Source organism: Lissotriton vulgaris, chromosome 7 (assembly GCF_964263255.1).
Source record: "Lissotriton vulgaris chromosome 7, aLisVul1.2, whole genome shotgun sequence".
NCBI lineage: Eukaryota > Metazoa > Chordata > Amphibia > Caudata > Salamandridae > Lissotriton > Lissotriton vulgaris.
In genome coordinates this window covers 488,290,376-488,314,519 of record NC_141695.1, presented here as the reverse complement: position 1 = coordinate 488,314,519, position 24,144 = coordinate 488,290,376, and positions in this window count along the sequence as shown.

Genomic DNA, 24,144 nt, shown 5'->3' with positions numbered 1-24,144 from the left:
TGTTCAGTGGAGGTGGTAGCCGCGGCGCTGATCCCTAATGCTGTGGTGGCACTGAGTCTGTGTTGCTGACCATGATAATGCGGGCTAGGGAAAAAAGGGTGAAAAGGGCGTTGAGTGGAATGACGCTGGTAGCCTTCCAGTGCTCGACAAGAGCAAGTCATTGGGCCTGTGGGACCAGCGAGCACTCTAGAAGGGACCACAGATCTGCTTAAAATGCTTATCATGTCACTCAGGGATGCTGAAGGGTCCTCCACCCAACAAATCGGAAAATATGGGCAAAGCTGACTGGCCATCGGCCTTCGGATCGATGATGCAGAAAAATTGACTCCAAAGCCAGCTGCAGGTCTGAAGAAACCACATGCGCCATAGACTCCATGGGGACTACCATTGGTTCCTTGTCCGACATTGAATGTGGCAAAGTCTGGGTTGTGGAGACTTACTTCTTGAAGTATGTCGGAGAGACTCATGCCTCTTCTATAAATTTTTCTTTTTTCTTCGGTGACTTTGATGAAGATGGCTACTGCAGCAACTTCAATCACTGTCTCGATTTTGTCGTCCCCAATGCTTGTCTTGTGCTAGGCCATAAACATCTTTGCCTCTTGTTCTTTATTCACCTTTGGATGCATACACTGACATGATTTGCAGGCCTGAGGGTCGTGGTCAAATCCCAGGCACCAGAGGCACATGTTGCAGGATTTCTGATGATAATTTTGGCCATTACAATCTCTGTATGGTTTAAAGCCATACCGCTCGGCTGGTATCATCGTGAGGTAACTGTAACCAAACTTTTTATATTTTTTAAGAAATCGCCCATGACATCAACACTCCTGAGAAGAGTTTGGAGTGCTCCAGAATGTACAGGTGTAGCACAAAGAAGGAAACTGATGTCAGCACTCCTAAAGGTGAATTTTATGGCTCTAGTGACTTCGCAGTGATGCCACTTATGGCAATGAAGTGGAGCCAGCACATCATATTTGCATAGGAGAGCTATTGAAGAGTTTCCGGATCCTGATTGGCACTGGGGATATTCAAAAAGATGAGGAATTTGCAGGTAGAAGTGTCCATCAGAAAGTAAAAAGATCTGTGAGATGTTGTCAGAGTTAAGAGCATGAGAGACACAGAGGAGTAAGTTTAGAGTGAGTAGAGAAGATAATGAGGAAGAATGAGTGAAGAAATGTATAAACTAACAAGGATTAAATGAGGTGAGTGAGGAAAGTGACATAATGAGCAATCAGTTAGTTATAGTTAGTAAATAACTGTTTAAGTGAGGAGTTTGTTACAAAATGGCCCCAGGCTAGTTGTCACTGACAAACACCTCTATTTCATAACCAGCAGCACTTTGAAGTTTGAGTGAAGTCAACAACCATACAAGTATCAGAATCCAGACAAAATGGACTCATGCTATACATATTAGGCCTTTGGCTCTAATCCGTCCCCAAATGGCCATTATAATACCACTTTCAGTCATTTTGTTTCTGGTGCACTCAATATAGGCAATAGTTTATGACTGAAAGGATTTTAGCTCTGGGAATGGTCAATGTACATTAGAAGCATAAAAAGATAGAAGTATTCACAGATCTTCAATAGCACTGGACAGCAGATTTTCAGCAACAGAGCAGCAAAGGGGAAACAGCATTCTTGATCCTTTGAGGAAGAGCAACCCAAACATACTATTCATTGCTGATGAAAAACAACATGAAATGTATAAGGGGTGAAAAAATGTGATTAAATGCTCATAAGACAGCACATGCCATACTTAAATTCAATGTTTAAGGACCTAAAGGATCAATATCTGATAAGGTACTTTAGAGGGCGGATTCAGGTGCTAGGTAGGAAGCTATTTGTAGAAAAGCTAATTTGGGGCTTTCACTCTACCATTTTTGATTATTTCTCATAAAGCAAGCCCACCATTGTTTTAGGTGTAAACAAAATTGTGGAGACAACCACAGACCTATAATTACCAGCATTTTGAATTGCAATGATCAGTACTCAGTTCTTAGTGCTCCCAGGGAAAGTGTAAAAATCACCTTATGATTATTAATTAGACCTCTCACAATTTTTGGCAGGCAAAGACAACATTCTACCCTGGAAAAAATATACCTGAAAGAAAAAGTTAGCTCCTTCGATCTGATTGTTATATTTCTTTTAAGTCAAAACAGTCTATGATCTCTGATGAGATAGTGGCACGAAGGAGATGTGATCTTGGTGTGATGAACACCTAGTCAAACTGTTTGAATTTATATCCGGAAAAACTTGTGTTGGCAACTATTAAGTACAAATTACCTAGAAATAGAGGGTGTATTAAGTGACTGCAGCAACCTGATAACTGAAAGTCCTCATTATAGGTGATTATTAAAGTATGTAGAAAATGGACAAATTGCTAAGAAGTATAAAAAACAAGAAAGCTGCAGAGGGCACTATGTGATGCTCAGGATTTAAGTTAATATGAGTATTAGTACTATTTAAAATTTTACACCCTAAAGAAGAGGTTATAATAACACACAAGAAACTAAATTAAAAATTAGCTGTTACTACTATAACTTTCATATAAATACAATGTTGAAAATATTCATTTAATAACAATAGTGTTATGGTTATTTATACTCCCCTTCAGAATTATGCATTTCAAGTTTTGGATCCTATTATGAAAAACCCCTCTGTTAATCAGTTAACATCCCATTTGAAAAATTGGTGAGATTTTAATCATTTGTGGCCACAATTACTATTTATTTATTTATTTATTTCTGGCGATTTTTAGAGCGTGCAAATACCCTGGGGTGTCTCGGCGCTGTAGTTGCAGAACTCTCCGGAGGAGGGGGGGAGGATTAGGCAGGGAACAACCATGTCTTTAGTTGTTTTCTAAAGTTAAGAAGGGTTGGAGCGCTCTTGATGTTTAGAGGAAGTGCGTTCCACAGTTTGGCCGTGGCCACAGCAAAACGTTTGTCGCCCCAGTTGGCCCTTCTTGTACGGGGGATCATGAGTAGGTTCACTGAGGATGACCGCAGAGTTCTAGTATGTTCAAGCGGTCGGAAGGCTTTTCTTAAGAATAAGGGTCCTTGGTCGTGAATGGCCTTATATGCAATGCATAAAGCCTTAAACTTGATGCGGCTCCTCACCGGTAGCCAATGTAATTGTCGGATGTAGGGGGAAACTGATGCAAATCTAGGGATAGATAGCAGTGTTCTGGCGGCAGCGTTCTGGACAGTTTGCAATTTATTAAGAACCTTTTGTTGTGTATTGAGTAACAATGCATTGCAGTAATCAGTTTTGGAGAATACTAATGTACTGACCAAGGTTTTACCTGCATGTGACGGAAGGTATGGGATTAGTTTTTTTATCCTTTTTAATACGTGGAAGGAAGAAGAAACCACAGCATTGACATGTTGCTGGAATGTCAATTTGTTATCGAAGATAACGCCCAAGTTGCGTACCTTCGTCACAGGTTCTGGCGGTTGTCCCATCTGGTGAGGCCACCATTGAGGGGACCAGGTGGGTTGAAGCCTCCCGAATGTCATCACTTCTGTCTTATCAGAGTTGAGTTTAAGACAGTTGGATGACATCCAGGAGCTTATTGCCTTCATTCCCATTTGAAAATTGGCTGCTACTGAGATTCCGTCATTATGTATCGATAACACCAATTGGGTATCGTCAGCGTAGGTAGTGAGGGAGATTCCACAGGATTTTATGACCCTCGCCAGGTCCGACACATAGATATTAAATAGTGTCGGACTTAGCGAGGATCCCTGTGGTACTCCACATGGCAAGGAGAAGGTCTGGGATGTGAAATTGCCTAGTTTCACTGTTTGTGGACGGTTCGACAGGAATGAGGCCAGGAGGTTTTTTGCTTTGCATGTGATTCCTATGGCTTCGACACGGTCGATCAAGGTGGCGTGGTCGACCGTGTCGAAGGCCGCAGATAGGTCCAGGAGTACTAGAACTGCGGCTCCTCCATTATCCCTCGTAGACCTAATCTCATCTGCTGCTTTCAGCAGTGCCGTCTCTGTTCCGTGGCCCTGTCGGAACCCAAATTGGGTGTCATCCAGTAGATTATTGTGATGGATGTAATTTGACAGCTGGGTATTCATGATCTTTTCAAAGATCTTTGCAGGGAATGGGAGACAGGCAATGGGCCTATAACTAGCAGGAAGGAGAGGGTCTAGACTAGGTTTTTTGAGCAGCGGTTTGATTATTGCTTTTTTCCACTGCGGGGGGTATACACCGGATTCAAACATTGCATTGCAGATGGTGGTTAGGGGAGGGGCAATAACCTCCAAGATGAGGTTGAGGATATTTGGAGGGCAAGGGTCCAAAGGTGAGCCGGATTTGGTTCGAGCGATCAGTGGTTGAATGAATTCACAGGAGGTAGGTTCAAAACCTGCGAATGAGGGGCCGGTGTCAGCTGTGGAATGAGAGGGAATGGTCGCTACCTCAGGTGTAAATGTGTTAAAGATGGCTCTAACCTTGTCCTCGAAAAAAGTGGCTAATGCATCAGAAAGGGCTTGAGACCCTTCTGACTGAGGAACAGATGGATTGGACAGGTAGGTTACTACTTGAAATAGTTTCCCTGAGGAGTTTTTCGCCTCATTAATTTGGCTTGTATAGTATGTGGTTTTTTCTGTTTTTATGAGTTTTTTATAGTTAGTGAGAGCGCTTTTGTAACTAATCTTGTCAGATGTGTTAAAGTTACGGCGCCACTGCCGTTCAAGGTTTCTGCAATACTGACGCTGAAGTCTGAGCGGCTCAGAGAACCAGGGGGCTGAAGGGCGTTTTCTAGTACGGTGGGAGGTTTTAGGAGGTGCTAATTCGTTGCAGGCTTCGATCAGAATCTCCGTATAAGTGTCTGACGCTGCTATGGGATCATGCTCATTAAGTGATGGGCTATCCTGAATCATCTGAGTGAGACGTTCGAGATTTAAGTTCTTCCAGTCTCTGAATGTGGTAGAGTGGGGAAGAGACGGCCGAGGGGGCGTGGGTTTAGTAGGGATAGAGAAGCATATAGCAGAATGATCAGTCCAGATTAGAGGAATGACCTCTGTGATGGAGATTTCGGGATTGTTGGTGAATATTCCGTCCAACGTATGGCCTGCTTTGTGCGTGGGTTTTTTAACAATTTGTGTGAGACCGGCAGTCTCTAAGTCTCCAAGTAACATTTTAGTGTCAGGGTCTTCTGAAACTTCGAGGTGAAAGTTAAAATCACCTAGGATGGTGAACTGTGGTGCTCCAATAGATGTCTCAATTATGTGATCCAGGCGTGCTAGAAATTTGGCTCTGGATCCTGGAGGGCGGTAAATCAGCATACCTTTAAATGTTGCTTTACTGGATAGGCCTATTGAGAAGAGGAGGGCCTCGCATTCAGGATAGGTTGTGTCTGTAGTAGATATTTTGAGGTGATGTTTGTACATGATTGCGACTCCTCCGCCCTTCCTTATAGGTCTGTCTAGTTTACACACACAGTAGTTATCTGGTGTGGCGTCTCTGAAATCGGGGCCAGAGGCCTCGTCTCCCCAAGTTTCGGTGATAAATAGAATATCTATCTGTTGCGAGTCTATGAACTCGGCAATTTCGAATTTATGTTTTGGTAGGGATCTTGCATTGATAAGAGCTGCTGTTACTAGAGGGGGAGGTATAGGGGGAGAGATGGGTGGCGTCTCAGTGCAAGTGGGACACTTGAGTGGTCCGAACCTAGGATCGTTATAGTTAAAGTTTGGTAATGAGTGAGGGTACCTGGTTGTTTGTTTGATGCTGAGGAGTTGATCCGGAGTGTAAGTTATTGGCAAGGTGCTGGTGGCGGGATAAGGAGATGAAGGATCAGGGGGGGTGGCCCTTAGCCCGGTCTCGGCGCGGACGAGCGCAGACGAGCTTGTCTTATGCGCGCCTTCGGCGCGCATTCGTCGCGCCCGCTGCGCTCGTCCGCTGCGCTTCCGGTGATTACACATGTTTATGGGAGGAGTAGAGGTGGGAAGGCGGGGGGGGGGTGTGGCCTCGTAAGTGGGCGTGTCCCGTGCCTTTGGCGAGGAGAATGGCGGCTGGATTTGTAAGAGGTTTCCCTTTACAGCGCTTAATCCGCTGTGATCCAAGAGCCCTGCCCAAGAGTGTCTGGTGCCAGGAAGTAAGTAAGTGAAGTTTTTTTTAAAATGACAAGTTCTGTGCTTTAAAAATCGGAAATGCGAGCAATTCTACTCCCGGCTGAGCCTCAGGAGGTTCCACAAATTTGATCAAGCGTCGCTAGTGTTCAGCGCGCTTTATACCTGTCGCGGGGGGCGTGGCCTCGTAAGTGGGCGTGTCCCGTGCCTTAGCGAGGAGAATGGCGGCTGGATTTGTAAGAGGTTTCCCTTTACAGCGCTTAATCCGCTGTGATCCAAGAGCCCTGCCCAAGAGTGTCTGGTGCCAGGAAGTAAGTAAGTGAAGTTTTTAAAATGACAAGTTCTGTGCTTTAAAAATCGGAAATGCGAGCAATTCTACTCCCGGCTGAGCCTCAGGAGGTTCCACAAATTTAATCAAGCGTCGCTAGTGTTCAGCGCGCTTTATACCTGTCGCGGGGGGCGTGATTAATTCATAACAATCAGTCAATCAGAAATATAAGGCTTCAAAGGGAAGGACCATCTGCTCTGAGATGTTTGTATTTAAATGAAATCTTTACTCAGACATTTTCAGATCTTCCCCAAGTTAGGATGATGTGTTAATTCGTTTGATATCTACATCAACCTCAAGACACAGGCCGTAGGCGTCAGGTGCAGTGGTTGTTCCAGGCGTCAGGTTTCTTTGTCCTCAGCAGGCTCTGAGTATTTCTTTAGTGATTCTTTTGAACAGAGCTGCTGGAGATCCGGTCTTTGTTGTAGGGAGTCAGTCCTCACAGGAGTTCTGGAGATTGCTGGCTGCAGGACAAGGCCATCTTTGGCGCAGAATCTCAGGAAACTGCAGGCGGGCCAGTAGGGCTGAGGCCAAGCCAGTTCTTCTCTGCATTCTCCTCTGCTGGCCGTCTTCTTTCATCCTTCTTCTTCGTAGGTATCAGGAATCTGCATCCTGGGTTCAGGACTGCCCCCTAAATACTGCATTTAGGGGGCATTTTATGGGTCTCTGCGTCAGGTACCAATAAAATTCTGACCTATGGGTGACTACACCCTTGGTGTGCTCACCCTATGTGGGAGAGGGGGCACAATCCCTAACACTGATTGGAGAGTGCCTGCCATCTGCAAGATGGTGGGCACTGAAGGGTGAGCTTCACCTCGCCTCTCCCACCTGAGGGGTGGGGTTGGCATAGGTGGGCACACCTTTTGGGTTGTTCTAATTTTTCCTGCCTGGCCTCCCACCGAAAAGGGGAGAGACAGGAAGAGGGCCAGCTCATGATAGCAGGAGAGGCTCGGGGTCATGTTACAAAGGTGGAAGGCCTTTGAAGCTCCCCTACCACAGATAACCTGGGGGAGGTGTGACCACCTCCGCCCAGGAAAGGTTTAGTTTTTGGGCTGAGGAAGCAAAGGCTCCCATCCCATTGGTCCAGAAACATGTCTTGTGATGGCAGGCTGGTCATTACCAGTTAGGGAACCCACCAGAGGCTGTTCTCTTTTTCAGGGTGCATCTCTAAGATGCCCTCTGAGTGCATGGTATAATAAATCCCAACACTGCCATCAGTGTGGGTTTATTATGCTGAGAAGTTTGATACCTAACTTCCCAGAATGTGGTAAAGCCATTATGGTGCTGTGGAGTTCGTAATGACAAACTCCCAGACTATATAATCTATATGGCTTCACTTCACTTAAAATGTCTAAGAATGGACTTAACACTGTAGGGGTACAGTGCTCATGTAACTGTACTCTCACCAGTGGTATAGTGCACCCAGCTAGAGGGGTGGCTGACCTGTACCATAGGCAGTGGGATGCATGCATGGCATACAGGTGTGCCATGTCGACTCTTCACTTTTCTCTGCACCAAAACGCACAGCCTGCAATGGCAGTGTGTGTGTGTTAAGGTATAGGGCCTTTAAGGGTGGCACAATATGTGCTGCAGACCATAGAGGTACAAAAGGTGGAGGAGATGGACGGAGCATCTGAACCAATCAAACACTCACACCCAGTCAACAGATCTGGGTTTGATCCATCACCGTTCTTTACCCCCCCCCCTCTGCCACCCAAGTTTAGACACGGCCATATGCAAATCAGTCTGACCCTGTGCCTCATGGGAACAGTCCAGCCCGAACTGCCAAGCCATGCCTTCCCTGGACCGGAAACAAGCGTCCTAGGACCGGTTTCTGGCATTACAGCCGTCTTCAGCCAGCCTTGCTTGAATCCAGTGGCAAAGTGAGCAAGGGACTCACAACTGAGCATACCCTGTCAACTTATGGCGACAAAGCGGTACAAAAGGGGGTGGTGATGGTCGGAGCATCTGAACCAATCAAACACTCACACCCAGCCAACAGATCTGGGTTTGATCCATCACCGTTCTTTAGCCCACTCTGCCACCCCAGTTTAGACATGGCCATATGCAAATCAGTCTGACCCTGTGCCTCATGGGAACAGTCCAGCCCGAACTGCCAAGACATACCTTCCCTGGACCGGAATCAAGCGTCCTAGGACCGGTTTCTGGCATTACAGCCATCTTCAGACAGGCTTTCTTGAATCCAGTGGCAAAGTGAGCAAGGGACTCACGTCTGACATACCCTGCCAACTTATGGCGACAAAGCGGTACAAAAGGGGATGGCCATGTCTGAACTGGGGTGGTGTGGAGTGCAAAAAAACAATGGATTTAGGCCCAGATCTCTGTACTGGGGTGAATGTATGACATTGTTCTGCATTCTGTCCATCAATTGTTGTTTTTGCATTGGTCACCCCTAGTGGGATGGGTATGCTCAGACGTGAGTCCCATGCTCTCCACACCACTGGAGTCAAGCTATCCTGGCTGAAGACGGCTGATAGCCAGAATTCGGTCCTAGGATGCTTGATTCCGGTCCAGGAAAGACATGGCTTGGACTGTTCCCATGAGGCACAGGGGCAAGGCTGATTTGCATATGGCCATGTGTGAACTGGGGTGGTGTGGAGATCTCTGTACTGGGGTGAATGTATGACATTGTTCTGCATTCTGTCCATCAATTGTTGTTTTTGCATTGGTCACCCCTAGTGGGATGGGTATGCTCAGACGCATGCCATTACAATGAATATCATTACAACGCATGCCATTACAACGCATTATAAGGTAGGGTGGGTATGGGTTCTGGGGTACATGGGGATAGTATTTTTATCCCTACACTATCCAACACTTACCCTACTGTTGCACTCACTGGAGTGGGAATAGAAATGTTTACCCCTACACTATCCAACACTTACCCTACTGTTGCACTCACTGGAGTGGGAATAGAAATGTTTACCCCTACACTATCCAACACTTACCCTACTGTTGCACTCACTGGAGTGGGAATAGTAATTTTTACCCCTACACTATTCAACACTTACAATACTCTTGCCCTAAAAGTATTGCGCGTTGTAATGGCATGCGTTGTAATGGTATGCGTTGTAATGGAATGCGTTGTAAATGTAGTTACTAAAAATGCGTTGTGATGGCATGCGTTGTAAAATCATGCATTGTAATGGATACTGCGATGTAAAAACTGCGTTGTGAAGGCATCCGTGTTAATTGTTTGCGTTGTAACATAATATATTCAGTTTAGCCTCATTCAGACATGTATACATTTTAAAAGTAGATATTTTGAAAGTAAATTAGGGAGAATGTATTTTGCGAATAGAAATACATTAAAGAAGAAGCAATTTCAGGTCAGAAATCTACAGTCTTCAACTAGTTCAGCCGGGAAACAACCTTCACATAGCAGTCATTACAACGCACTACCTTCACAACGCAGTCATTATAACGCAGCTGCCCTTACATCACATACCATTACAACGCATGCCATTACAACGCATGTCACTACAACGTATGCCATTACAATGAATATCATTACAACGCATGCCATTACAACGCATTATAAGGTAAGTAAAGGGAATCTTTTAGTTTTAGGGTGGGTATGGGTTCTGGGGTACATGATGATAGTATTTTTATCCCTACACTATCCAACACTATCCAACTTACCCTACTGTTGCACTCACTGGAGTGCGAATAGAAATTTTTATCCCTACACTATCCAACACTTACCCTACTGTCGCACTCACTGGAGTGGGAATAGAAATATTTTCCCCTACACTATCCAGCACTTACACTACTCTTGCCCTGAAAGTATTGCGCGTTGTAATGGTATGCGTTGTAATGGAATGCGTTGTAATGGAATGCGTTGTAATGGAATGCATTGTAAATGTAGTTTCTAAAAATGCGTTGTGATGGCATGCGTTGTAAAATCATGCATTGTAATGGATTCTGCGATGTAAAAACCGTGTTGTAAAGGCATGCGTTGTAATTGTTTGAGTTGTAACATCATATATTCAGTTCAGCCTCATTCAGACATGTCAACATTTTAAAAGTAGATATTTTGAAAACAAATTAGGGGGAATGTATTTTGCCAATTGAAATACATTAAAGAAGAAGCAATTTCAGGTCAGAATTCTACAGTCTTTAACTAGTTCAGCCGGGTAACAATCTTTACATAGCAGTCATTACAACGCACTACCTTCACAACGCAGTCATTACAACACAGCTGCCCTTATATCACATACCATTACAACGCACGCCATTACAACGCATGTCACTACAACGCATGCCAATACAATGAATATCATTACAACGCATGCCATTACAACGCATTATAAGGTAAGTAATGGGGATTTTTTAGTTTTAGGGTGGGTATGGGTTCTGGGGTACATGGGGATAGTATTTTTATCCCTACACTATCCAACACTATCCAACTTACCCTACTGTTGCACTCACTGGAGTGGGAATCGACATTTTTACCCCTACACTATCCAACACTTACCCTACTGTTGTACTCACTGGAGTGGGAATTGAAATTTTTACCCCTACACTATCCAATACTTACCCCACTTTTGCACTCACTGGAGTGGGAATAGCAATTTTTAGCCCTACGCTATCCAACACTTACACTACTTTTGCCCTAAAAGTATTGCGCGTTGTAATGGCATGCGTTGTAATGGTATGTGTTGTAATGGAATGCGTTGTAAATGTAGTTACTAAAAATGCGTTGTGATGGCATGCGTTGTAAAATCATGCATTGTAATGGATGCTGCGATGTAAAAACCACGTTGTAAAGGCATGCGTTGTAATTGTTTGCGTTGTAACATCATATATTCAGTTCAGCCTCATTCAGACATGTCAACATTTTAAAAGAAGATATTTTGAAAGCAAATTAGGGGGAATATATTTTGCCAATTGAAATACATTAAAGAAGAAGCAATTTCAGGTCAGAATTCTACAGTCTTCAACTAGTTCAGCCGGGAAACAACCTTTACATAGCAGTCATTACAACGCACTACCTTCACAACGTAGTCATTATAACGCAGCTGCCCTTACATCACATACCATTACAACGCATGCCATTACAACGCATGTCACTACAACGCATGTCACTACAACGCATGCCATTACAATGAATATCATTACAACACATGCCATTACAATGCATTATAAGGTAAGTAATGGGGATTTTTTAGTTTTAGGGTGGGTATGGGTTCTGGGGTACATGGGCAGAGTATTTTTATCCCTACCCTATCCAACACTTACCCTACTGTAGCACTCACTGGAGTGGGAATAGAAATGTTTACCCCTACACTATCCAACACTTACCCTACTGTTGCACTCACTGGAGTGGGAATAGTAATTTTTACCCCTACACTATCCAACACTTATCGTACTGTTGCACTCACTGGAGTTGGAATAGTAATTTTTACCCCTACGCTATCCAACACTTACACTACTCTTGACCTAAAAGTATTGCGCGTTGTAATGGCATGCGTTGTAATTGTATGCGTTGTAATGGAATGCGTTGTATATGTAGTTTCTAAAAATGGGTGGTGATGGCATGCGTTGTAAAATCATGCATTGTAATGGATGCTGCAATGTAAAAACCGCGTTGTAAAGGCATGCATTGTAATTGTTTGCGTTGTAACATCATATATTCAGTTCAGCCTCATTCAGACATGTCAACATTTTAAAAGTAGATATTTTGAAAACAAATTAGGGGGAAGGTATTTTGCCAATTGAAATACATTAAAGAAGAAGCAATTTCAGGTCAGAATTCTACAGTCTTCAAATAGTTCATCCAGGAAACAACCTTTACATAGCAGTCATTACAACGCACTACCTTCACAATGCAGTCATTACAACGCAGCTGCCCTTACATCACATACCATTACAATGCACGCCATTACAACGCATGTCACTACAACGCATGCCATTACAATGAATATCATTACAACGCATGCGATTACAACGCATTATAAGGTAAGTAATGGGGATTTTTTAGTTTTAGGGTGGGTATGGGTTCTGGGGTACATGGGGATAGTATTTCTATCCCTACACTATCCAACACTATCCAACATACCCTACTGTTGCACTCACTGGAGTGGGAATCGACATTTTTACCCCTACACTGTCCAACACTTACCCTACTGTTGCACTCACTGGAGTGGGAATAGAAATTTTTACCCCTACACTATCCAGCACTTACCCCACTGTTGTACTCACTGGAGTGGGAATAGCAATTTTTAGCCCTACACTATCCATCACTTACACTACTATTGCCCAAAAAGTAATGCACGTTGTAATGGTATACGTTGTAATGGTATGCGTTGTAATGGAATGCGTTGTAAATGTAGTTTCTAAAAATGCGTTGTGATGGCATGCGTTGTAAAATCATGCATTGCAATGGATGCTGCGATGTAAAAACCGTGTTGTAAAGGCATGCGTTGTAATTGTTTGCGTTGTAACATCATATATTCAGTTCAGCCTCATTCAGACATGTCAACATTTTAAAAGTAGATATTTTGAAAACAAATTAGGGGGAATGTATTTTGCCAATTGAAATACATTAAAGAAGAAGCAATTTCAGGTCAGAATTCTACAGTCTTTAACTAGTTCAGCCGGGTAACAACCTTTACATAGCAGTCATTACAACGCACTGCCTTCACAACGCAGTCATTACAACGCAGCTGCCCTTACATCACATACCATTACAATGCACGCAATTACAACGCATGTCACTACAACGCATGCCATTACAATGAATATCATTACAACGCATGCCATTACAACGCATTATAAGGTAAGTAATGGGGATTTTTTAGTTTTAGGGTGGGTATGGGTTTTGGGGTACATGGGGATAGTATTTTTATCCCTACACTATCCAACACTATCCAACTTACCCTACTGTTACACTCACTGGAATGGGAATCAACATTTTTACCCCTACACTATCCAACACATGCCCTACTGTTGCACTCACTGGAGTGGAAATAGAAATCTTTACCCCTACACTATCCAACACTTACCCCACTGTTGCACTCACTGGAGTGGGAATAGCAATTTTTAGCCCTACGCTATCCAACACTTACACTACTCTTGCCCTAAAAGTATTGCGTGTTGTAATGGCAATGCGTTGTAAAGGCATGCGTTGTAATGGAATGCGTTTTAAATGTAGTTTCTAAAAATGCTTTGTGATGGCATGAGTTGTAAAATCATGTGTTGTAATGGATGCTGCGATGTAAAAAACGCGTTGTAAAGGCATGCGTTGTAATTGTTTGCGTTGTAACATCATATATTCAGTTCAGCCTCATTCAGACATGTCAACATTTTAAAAGTAGATATTTTGAAAACAAATTAGGGGGAATGTATTTTGCCAATTGAAATACATTAAAGAAGAAGAAATTTCAGGTCAGAAACAGAAAAAAACATTTTGGCTAAAACATTGGTAGTCTCAAGCTTGAATCAGGTATGCTGGCATGTATGCTCATGGAAGAGAGTTTAAGTGTTCGCATTTATAGGTGGGCACCTATTGTCACAAAAGCCTTTTACCCTACTCCCCTGAACCATAATAAAGCCAAAAGTGGACTCCCATATTTTCAATACAGGGTAGGCAAACAATAGCTGTATGTTGTATGAAGTCATTTATTAAATAGGAAAGGCCAAGTAATACAAAGCAGGCCAGGTGATGAATGCAACAGTTCAGTACAGTGAGAGAACCACAGTCCAATAAAGTGTATCTTATATAACCAAAGGAACACATTTTTTCTGACTGGATTTGTAAATGAAAAGCATGTTTTACAACTATACATTTAGTTTTTTGCCTGTGTGAGAACCACAAAAACTGCCTGCTATGCTGAGGATAAAAGGTGTGATGCCACAGCAATACCTAAAAGAATATGAATGAAAATTAATGTTTTTATGAAAATCATGTTATGTATTTGATGGCAACAAACATATTGTTAAAAAAGCAAATGTTTAGTGAGGGAAATGTGAATCAGCTGTGCTATCATTTGTAAAAGATAAAAGTGTGTTTTCACTGATAACACTATTCTTTGTTTACGATTCTTTAGCATAAAATTAAAGAATTGAAGCTCACAACTGTTTGTAAATTTGGATATGGGTGCACTGGAGAACAACCTCTATTTTGTGTGAACTGATACTTAATGCAGTCAGAGGCAGTCTAAGATGGCCGCCGCGCTGAGGGAAATCTCACTGAGGCCACTCTCTTTCTCTCACAGAGAACCAGCATAGGAAATAAATGTGCAAGGCAAATGAATGCAACAAGGGGTTTGTGGATAGTAACCAATTTAGGAATAAATAGAAAAGGGAACAATACCGGGTATATGTAATGAATATGAAGTGAGTGAAGTGAGGGACAGGGATAACCTGGAGAGTGTTGGGAAAGGTTGTTGTAAGGTTCAATCATTTGGCCAAAGCAAGAGTGACATGAGCCAGAACCGATCTCTGTATCTAAAGCTTCTGTCACTTTTCATGTTCCTCTCTGAGAAGGGTGCTTGAAGTGGGGGCTGGGCAGGGAAGCTTTAGAATGTTGGCACGGAATACTGACACAGGGCATTCTTCTCTCAGAATGTCCCAGCCAGCCTCTGCCCTGGTGGCAGAAGAGGTCAAAAGTTCAACTCAGCTGATAGAGATACCACTGAAAGTGTGTGCCCTCTTTCATTCAGACTGCTGGATAAACTGCATATTACTTTTTGGCAATAACTGGGCCCTCCTAACAAGCAAAATACTTCTACAGTCTTTAACTAGTCCAGCCGGGAAACAACCTTTACATAGCAGTCATTACATTGCACTACCTACACAACGCAGTCATTACAACGCAGCTGCCCTTACATCACATACCATTACAACGCATGCCATTACAACACATGTCACTACAACGCATGCCATTACAATGAATATCATTACAACGCATGCCATTACAACGCATTATAAGGTAAGTAATGGGGATTTTCTTGTTTTAGGGTGGGTATGGGTTCTGGGGTACATGGGGATAGTATTTTTATCCCTACACTATCCAACACTTACCCTACTGTTGCACTCACTGGAGTGGGAATAGAAATGTTTACCCCTACACTATCCAACACTTACCCTACTGTTGCACTCACTGGAGTGGGAATAGTAATTTTTACCCCTACACTATCCAACACTTACAATACTCTTGACCTAAAAGTATTGCGCGTTGTAATGGCATGCGTTGTAATGGTATGCGTTGTAATGGAATGCGTTGTAAATGTAGTTACTAAAAATGCGTTGTGATGGCATGCGTTGTAAAATCATGCATTGTAATGGATACTGCGATGTAAAAACCGCGCTGTAAAGGCATCCGTTGTAATTGTTTGCGTTGTAACATCATATATTCAGTTTAGCCTCATTCAGACATGTCTACATTTTAAAAGTAGATGTTTTGAAAGTGAATTAGGGAGAATGTATTTTGCCAATTGAAATACATTTAAGAAGAAGCAATTTCAGGTCAGAAATCTACAGTTTTCAACTAGTTCAGCCGGGAAACAATCTTTACATAGCAGTCATTACAACGCACTACCTTCACAACGCAGTCATTATAACGCAGCTGCCCTTACATCACATACCATTACAACGCATGCCATTACAACGCATGTCACTGCAACGTATGCCATTACAATGAATATCATTACAACGCATGCCATTACATCGCATTATACTGTAAGTAATGGGAATGTTTTAGTTTTAGGGTGGGTATGGGTTCTGGGGAACATGGGCATAGTATTTTTATCCCTATACTATCCAACACTATCCAACTTACCCTACTGTTGCACTCACTGGAGTTGGAATAGAATTTTTTACCCCTACACTATCCAACACTTACCCTACTGTTGCACTCACTGGAGTGGGAATAGAAATGTTTACCCCTACACTATCCAACACTTACCCTACTGTTGCACTCACTGGAGTGGGAATAGTAATTTTTACCCTTGCACTATCCAACACTTACAATACTCTTGCCCTAAAAGTATTGCGCGTTGTAATGGCATGCGTTGTAATGGCATGAGTTGTAATGGAATGCGTTGTAAATGTAGTTTCTAAAAATGTGTTGTGCTGGCATGCGTTGTAAAATCATGCGCTGTAATGGATGCTGCGATGTAAAAACCGTGTTGTAAAGGCATGCGTTGTAATTGTTAGCGTTGTAACATCATATATTCAGTTCAGCCTCATTCAGACATGTCAACATTTTAAAAGTAGATCTTTTGAAAACAAATTAAGGGGAATGTATTTTGCCAATTAAAATACATTAAAGAAGAAGAAATTTCAGGTCAGATACAGAAAAAAACATTTTGGCTTAAACATTGGTAGTCTCAAGCTTGAATCAGGTATGCTGGCATGTATGCTCTTTGAAGAGAGTTTAAATGTTCAGATTTATAGGTGGGCACCTATTGTCACAAAAGCCTTTTACCCTACTCCCCTACACCATAATAAAGCCAAAAGTGGACTCCCATTGTCTCAATACAGGGTAGGCAAACAATAGCTGTATGTTGTATGAAGTCATTTATTAAATAGGAAAGGCCAAGTAAAACAAAGCTGGCCAGGTGATCAATGCAACAGTTCAGTACAGTGAGAGAACCACAGTCCAATAAAGTGCATCTAATATAACCAAAGGAACACATTTTTTCTGACTGGATTTGTAAATGAAAAGCATGTTTACAACTATACATTTTGTTTTTTGCCTGTGTGAGAACCACATAAACTGCCTGCTATGCTGAGGATAAAGGGTGTGATGCCACAGCAATACCTAAAAGAATATGAATGAAAATGTATGTTTTTATGAAAATCATGTTATGTATTTGATGGCAACAAACATATTGTTAAAAAAGCAAATGTTTAGTGAGGGAAATGTGAATCAGCTGTGCTATCATTTGTGAAAGATAAAAGTGTGTTTTCACTGAAAACACTATCCTTTGTTTATGATTCTTTAGCCTAAAATTAAAGAATTGAAGCACACAACTGTTTGTGAATTTGTATATGGGTGCACTAAAGAATAACCTCCATTTTGTGTGAACTGAGACTTAATGCAGTCAGAGGCAGTCTAAGATGGCCGCCGCGCTGAGGGAAATCTCACTGAGGCCACTCTCTTTCTCTCACAGAGAACCAGCATAGGAAATAAATGAGCAAGGCAAATGAATGCAACAAGGGGTTTGTGGATAGTAAACAATTTAGGAATGAATAGAAAAGGGAACAATACCAGGTGTATGTAATGAATATGAAGTGAGTGAAGTGAGGGACAGGGATAACCTGGAGAGTGTTGGGTAAGGTGGTTGTAAGGTTCAATCATTTGGCCAAAGCAAGAGTGACATGAGCCAGAACTGATCTCTGTATCTAAAGCTTCTGTCACTTTTCGTGTTCCTCTCTGAGAAGGGTGCTTGAAGTGGGGGCTGGGCAGGGAAGCTTTAGAATGTTGGCACAGAATACTGACACAAGGCATTCTTCTCTCAGAATGTCCCAGCCAGCCTCTGCCCTGGTGGCAGAAGAGGTCAAAAGTTCAACCCAGCTGATAGAGATACCACTCAAAGTGTGTGCCCTCTTTCAGCCAGACTGCTGGATAAACTGCATATTAATTTTTGGCAATAACTGGGCCCTCCTAACAAGCAAAATACTTCTACAGTCTTTAACTAGTCCAGCCGGGAAACAACCTTTACATAGCAGTCATTACAACGCACTACCTTCACAACGCAGTCATTACAACACAGCTGCCCTTACATAACATACCATTACAACGCATGCCATTACAACGCATGTCACTACAACGCATGCCATTACAATGAATATCAATACAACGCATGCCATTGCAACGCATTATAAGGTAAGTAATGGGGATTTTTTAGTTTTAGGGTGGGTATGGGTTTTGGGGTTCATGGGGATAGTATTCTTATCCCTACACTATCCAATACTTACCCTACGGTTGCACTCACTGGAGTGGGAATAGAAATGTTTACCCCTACACTATCCGACACTTACCCTACTAGTGCACTCACTGGAGTGGGAATAGTAATTTTTACCCCTACGCTATCTAACACTTACACTACTCCTGCCCTAAAAGTATTGTGCGTTGTAATGTCATGCGTTGTAATGGTATGCGTTGTAATGGAATGCGTTGTAAATTTAGTTTCTAAAAATGCGTTGTGAGGGCATGCGTTGTAAAATCATGCGTTGTAATGGATGCTGCGATGTAAAAGCCAGGTTGTAAAGGCATGCGTTGTAACTGTTTGCGTTGTAACATCATATATTCGGTTCAGCCTCATTCAGACATGTCAACATTTTAAAAGTAGATATTTTCGAAACAAATTAGGGGGAATGTATTTTGCCAATTGATATACATTAAAGAAGAAGCAATTTCAGGCCCTAGTTAGACCCTCTTGTATGACCTGTAACTGGATGCTTTTCTAGGTCACGATATTGGCTTCAATGCACTGCTTTTAGATCTACTCCTGCAGCAACTATGATTGAAGGACAACTAGACTGATGCCAGCTTGTAGAGGCCAACCAGTTGTGCCTATGTTACATGTAGTCAGCGGCAAACTGAGTTCTAAAGTTGTATTTGGGTATCTGGCTCTGTATGGTTTTACAAAGTGCCTTTGTAACTCTGTCTCCTGAGTCACTGTGATTTTAGACCAGCCCATTGTAAGTGTGAGCACAATGTTCATGGGTCAGATCAAGCCGAGGAATCACAAGCATGATTGTAGCTGTATCACAAGGTAGACAAGAGCCACCTCAACCCGATTGTGAAGCTCGAAGGAGGACGTCTGAAGCAGGGCCCCTAGCGCAGAAGGGGAAATCCTCACAGATCCACGGGGTAGGAGGGGATAATGTGTAATGCTGCTTACAGCTTACAGGCTCTGTTAAAAAATCAAGCCTTAACCCTTCAGACCTGGGAAACTATCGCCCTATCTCGTTGCTCCCTGGAGTTAGTAAAATTATTGAAAAATATTTTAATTTAATACTATCAGCGCACTTGGAGACTCATAATCTTCTCCATCGGACTCAAACCGGTTTCCGCCCATTACAGGGAACAGAGACGGCCCTTCTCTCTGTGGTGGAAGAGTTAAGAGGGATAGTCGATGCCGGTGGCACCGCGGTGGTCCTCCTTTTGGACCTCAGCACGGCCTTTGATACTGTAAACCATCAGATTTGGATCCATAGGCTCCATAAATCAGGTATCACTGGTATTGCCCTGTCCTGGCTAAAATCTTTTCTGAACAGCAGATCCTTCCATGTTTTTGACAAGGAAGTCACGTCCAAACGGACACCCCTTCGTTGTGGAGTGCCGCAGGGATCTTCTTTAAGTCCCACTTTGTTTAATGTTTATACCTGCACTCTTGCGGAGGCAGTTTTACCCTTTGGAGTCCACATAGTCTCCTATGCGGATGATACACAACTGGTGATTGGGCTCAATAAAGCGGAAAGCTCTCCTTCAAGTCTTCGTCCTTGCATGGAAGAAATTGCAAGATGGATGAGCAACTCCTTCCTAAAATTTAATGGGGAAAAGAGTGAAATCATGATTTTGGGTAACCACTCCCCCCTTGATTTGACTGAAATCTGGCCTAGATCCATGGGCTCCTACCCCACTCCTAAAACCAGTTAAAGAGTCTGGGCGTTTGGATGAACCATAAACTTACATTTAAATCTCAGGCCCGGAAGACATCTGCCTCTTGCTACTGGATCCTTAAAATGATCCGGAAAAACCTCCCCCTCCTCCCCTTCCAGGCAAGAGAAATAATGGTCCAAGCGCTGGTGTTATCCAGATTGGATTTTGCTAATGCCCTTTACTTGGGTTCCCCTGCTGCTACTATCTCCAAATTACAGACAACTCAAAATTGGGCTGCACAACTTCTTTTGGGCATCCCCAACCATCACTCTGCTAAACCTGCCCTTAAATCACTCCATTGGCTGCCAGTCCAGGAGAGAGTTAAGTTCAAAGCCTTGTGTATTGCTCATAAGTCTATGTTTAAAACCGGACCCTCTATTCTCCAGGGCATTATTCAGCCTTATGAGCCCAAGAGATCCCTTTGCTCCGAAACCCAGAACTTGGCCATTATTCCTAGAATTAGGAAGGCAAGAAGCGGAGGTCGATCTTTCTCATTTAACGCTGCTGGACTCTGGAACTCCCTTCCTCTTGACCTCCGCATAGAATCCAACCACTTTTCCTTTCGTAGATCCCTGAAAACATTCCTCTTTCCAAACTGAGTAACATCCCCCTGTTTTAACACCTTGGCTGCTAAGGCAATTCTTCCCGGGTGCTGAAATTTTTGAATGGCCATTCTTCATGACGAGCTCAGCTCGTCATAAGCACAGCTCAACTGTGCATCATGACGAGCTGAGCTCGTCATGAGCATCGAAAGGGTTAAACTGTAAGCGCTGGGATGCCTCCGGGCAGCCATGCGCTATATAAATGCTTTTTACAATTACAATTACAGAAAACATGGGCAGCAGAAGTCACCAATTGATTCATTAAGGAGAAAATGCCTGAAGCTGCTAGTTCTGCTAGGTCCTAGCCAGAAAACAGCCTGTGTTTTTATTGGGGGTTGTCCATTGGATTGACCCAGCCAGAAACCACTTCCCCCGAGGACAGAAGTGCAAATCTAGCAGGCCTTGTCCTAATCTGGAGATTGTGTGCTGAAGGGAGGATCACAGAAATGCACAACAGCTCGAGCCACCATGATGAGGACGAGGAAGTTCCCATGGAGGGTCCCACAAACTTTGAGGGAAGCCTAAAGGCGAATGTGATCTTGACAGTCAGCCTGTTAATGTTACAGTAAAGGAGGCTCATCTAACTCACCTACATGACAGAATAGGATGCACTGTATCATAACTTTGAAAGCAGGTATAAGATGTGAAATAATAGTCAAAACTACGACATCAGATATACTAAAGTAATGTGTGAGGAGGGTAGCTCAGTTGGTAAGGACACATCTTATGATTTACCATCAAAACACCAACAAATAGGCAAAGTTGTTGATTTGACTTAAGTAAAACAGTACTTTAATGCAAGCTATTGCCAAAGATCATTGGCACTATAGATAATTAAGAACAAATGTGGCATGAGCAGTCTATCATTTAGTGTGCCCTAAAGTCTGTCTCAAGCAAAAGGGAAGGAAAGCACGAAGAATAGTGTTTTCATGTCACCAATGCCTGCAGGTGTAGCCTTAGTGTAGGGCTTTGCTGTAGCCTTAGGTGTAGGGCTTCGGTGTAACCCTACTCCCCGGGAAACACAGTGAAGGTAATGGTCATCAACCGGAGACACTCAAGCTAGAGGAGGAGGGAAAACACAGCTGCACTTTGATTAGAAATGATACGCTTTGGTAAAGAAATAAACATGGAAACGCTGGAACTTAATGTTTATAATGAATCCAAAAGGCTGACTTGCTTTCTTTTTTAGAGATGGAAATTCATCGAAATCCCCAAAACATGCAACTCAGATGGGTCCTTCAGAAAAGGCGTGTTTTGCCTAAGGTGAAATTTCACCTGATTTTCATCTCACCTGAACCGGTTAGGATATCTATCACTCCTACCTTTTCTTCTCTCTCTAATAGTATATATATTTATAAATATATACATATATATGTATATATATATATCATGTTCTCTGGTAATCTCTCTCTCTCTCTCTTTCTCTCTCTCTCGTTATTCTTTCTCACTCTCATTCACATCTTCTCTCCCTCTCTCTCACTTAGTCACCCCAGGACAGCCTACCAACCATGACAATGATTGTCAGGTCATTTATATTGTATAGTGAAACTTTGCTAAGGCTGGGGTGGGACTACGTCGCTTAGCAACCAACCCATGAAGAGCTCAGGATCATAAATTCTTAAGCCCACAGCAACTCAGAAGAGACTGGGTCTTTCGTACTTCATCATAGTCTGAAAGAAGAAGTGCTAGGCCACTGTACTTGGCACCACCTTTACAGAGGAACCCAACCTAACTCAACCAAATTCCTGCTAGAGGCCTGAGTAGTATATATCATCGGGAGTAAAAGCCAGCAGAGGGGACCCTGACTCACACCTTTACCACTACCCTAATTCCATAGATCGTATGCTTGAAAGGGAAAAAGGGGTAGTGAGCACCAAGATCACCCTCTCAGAAAGGAGAATGTTGTTAAATCTAGCCTCTCCAACTCTGGCCTCACAACCCCTACAGACCTTCCAGCCTCTCAACAGAGGCTCATACAGATCTTGACCTACCTGCCACCCCATTCCAGGGTCTAATTCCCAGTTCCACATCGAAACCACAATCCCTGGCCTTGGTGGAAGCCACCAGTGTGGAGAATGACAACCATTCCCCTGACCATACCACTTCCTTGCCCCCCGCAAATCCAAAAGGGTAACAAGCCCAAAACAAACAAGCAAGGGAGCTAAGGCCACAAACCCCGCTTCCTCTAACAAATCAAGTTGCTTACCAGATAAAGCTTTGCAGTGCGACCTGCATCCTCAGTCCCTCCTGACCGCGAAAAACGAGGGTCCTCAAGAACCCCCATCCCAGTACATGTCCATGCTAGTTGTAAGCTGTACAAACAGATTAATAGATTATTCTAAGGGCAGAGCATGTTCCCTTAGTAGATCGCCTCGATGCTCTGGACATCAAAATAGAGGCCCTTAGGAGTCCTCCTCCCCCTGCGGTAGGAATTACATCTCCCCCCACTATTGTGCTGTTACATCAAGAGGAGCAAGTAAGGCCCAACACTTTCCCTTTATTGTAAACGCCCTGTCTGCTTGAATGTAAAACTTGAGAGGGCGCAGCAGGCTTAGTGGGTAATCCAGAGGGACGAGCCTGGAGTAACAAAAATGCAGTGGGTGGAAAGAAAAGGCATGTCCAGCACAAATGGCCATTTAGGAAGAGCAAAACGAAAAGATAATGGGCGGAATGTTTAACAATGCAAACATTCACCCCAGTCACATGTCTGGGTTGAATCCATTGTTTTTTGCTCACCACATCATCCCAGTCTGTACCCAGCCACGGTGAATGTTTGACAATGTTCACATTCTGTCCATCATCTTTCTGTGTTGCTATAGTCACTCTAAGTGCAAAAGGTATGCCCAGGAGTGGGTCCCAGGCTCACTATGCCACTGGATTCAATCTAGCCTGGCTGATGTGGGGTGATACCAGGGAACTGGTCCCAGGATGCTAGTTTCTGGTCCAGGGAGGGCGTGGCCTGGCAATTTGGGTTGGATTATTCCATGGGAGACAGGGTCAAGACTGATTTGCAAATGGCTGGGTACCAACTGGTATGGAGTGGTGTGCAAAACATAAAATATGGATTAAACCCAGATCTTTGATCGGGACGAATGTTTGACCCCCACCCCCATTGTCCCCAAAGTGCACGCCCTACCTGATTGTCCTCCAGAATGTTTCTGGGATACCCCCTGGTGTGCAAATGTGTAGGAAGAGTCCCTTGTTTAGACAAACATCCGAATGACTGTTCTGGGGACAGAGTATTAGTTAACTTCAAGCCTCCGTTATTGGTAGAATTGCTTCTACTGCGATTTAGCTCAATGACTTCTCCTCTAGACCAAATTAAAATGCTTCCAGAAATGTATTTCGAAAGACCAGTTGCTGCGCTCACCTCTAATTGGGATACACCCATCAGCAACCATGGCCAACTCATTTTCAAAATAGTCACAAAAAACACTTTTGAACCCCTTTCACTTTTGAATGCCCAAGATTGACGATGTGTGAAAATGTTAC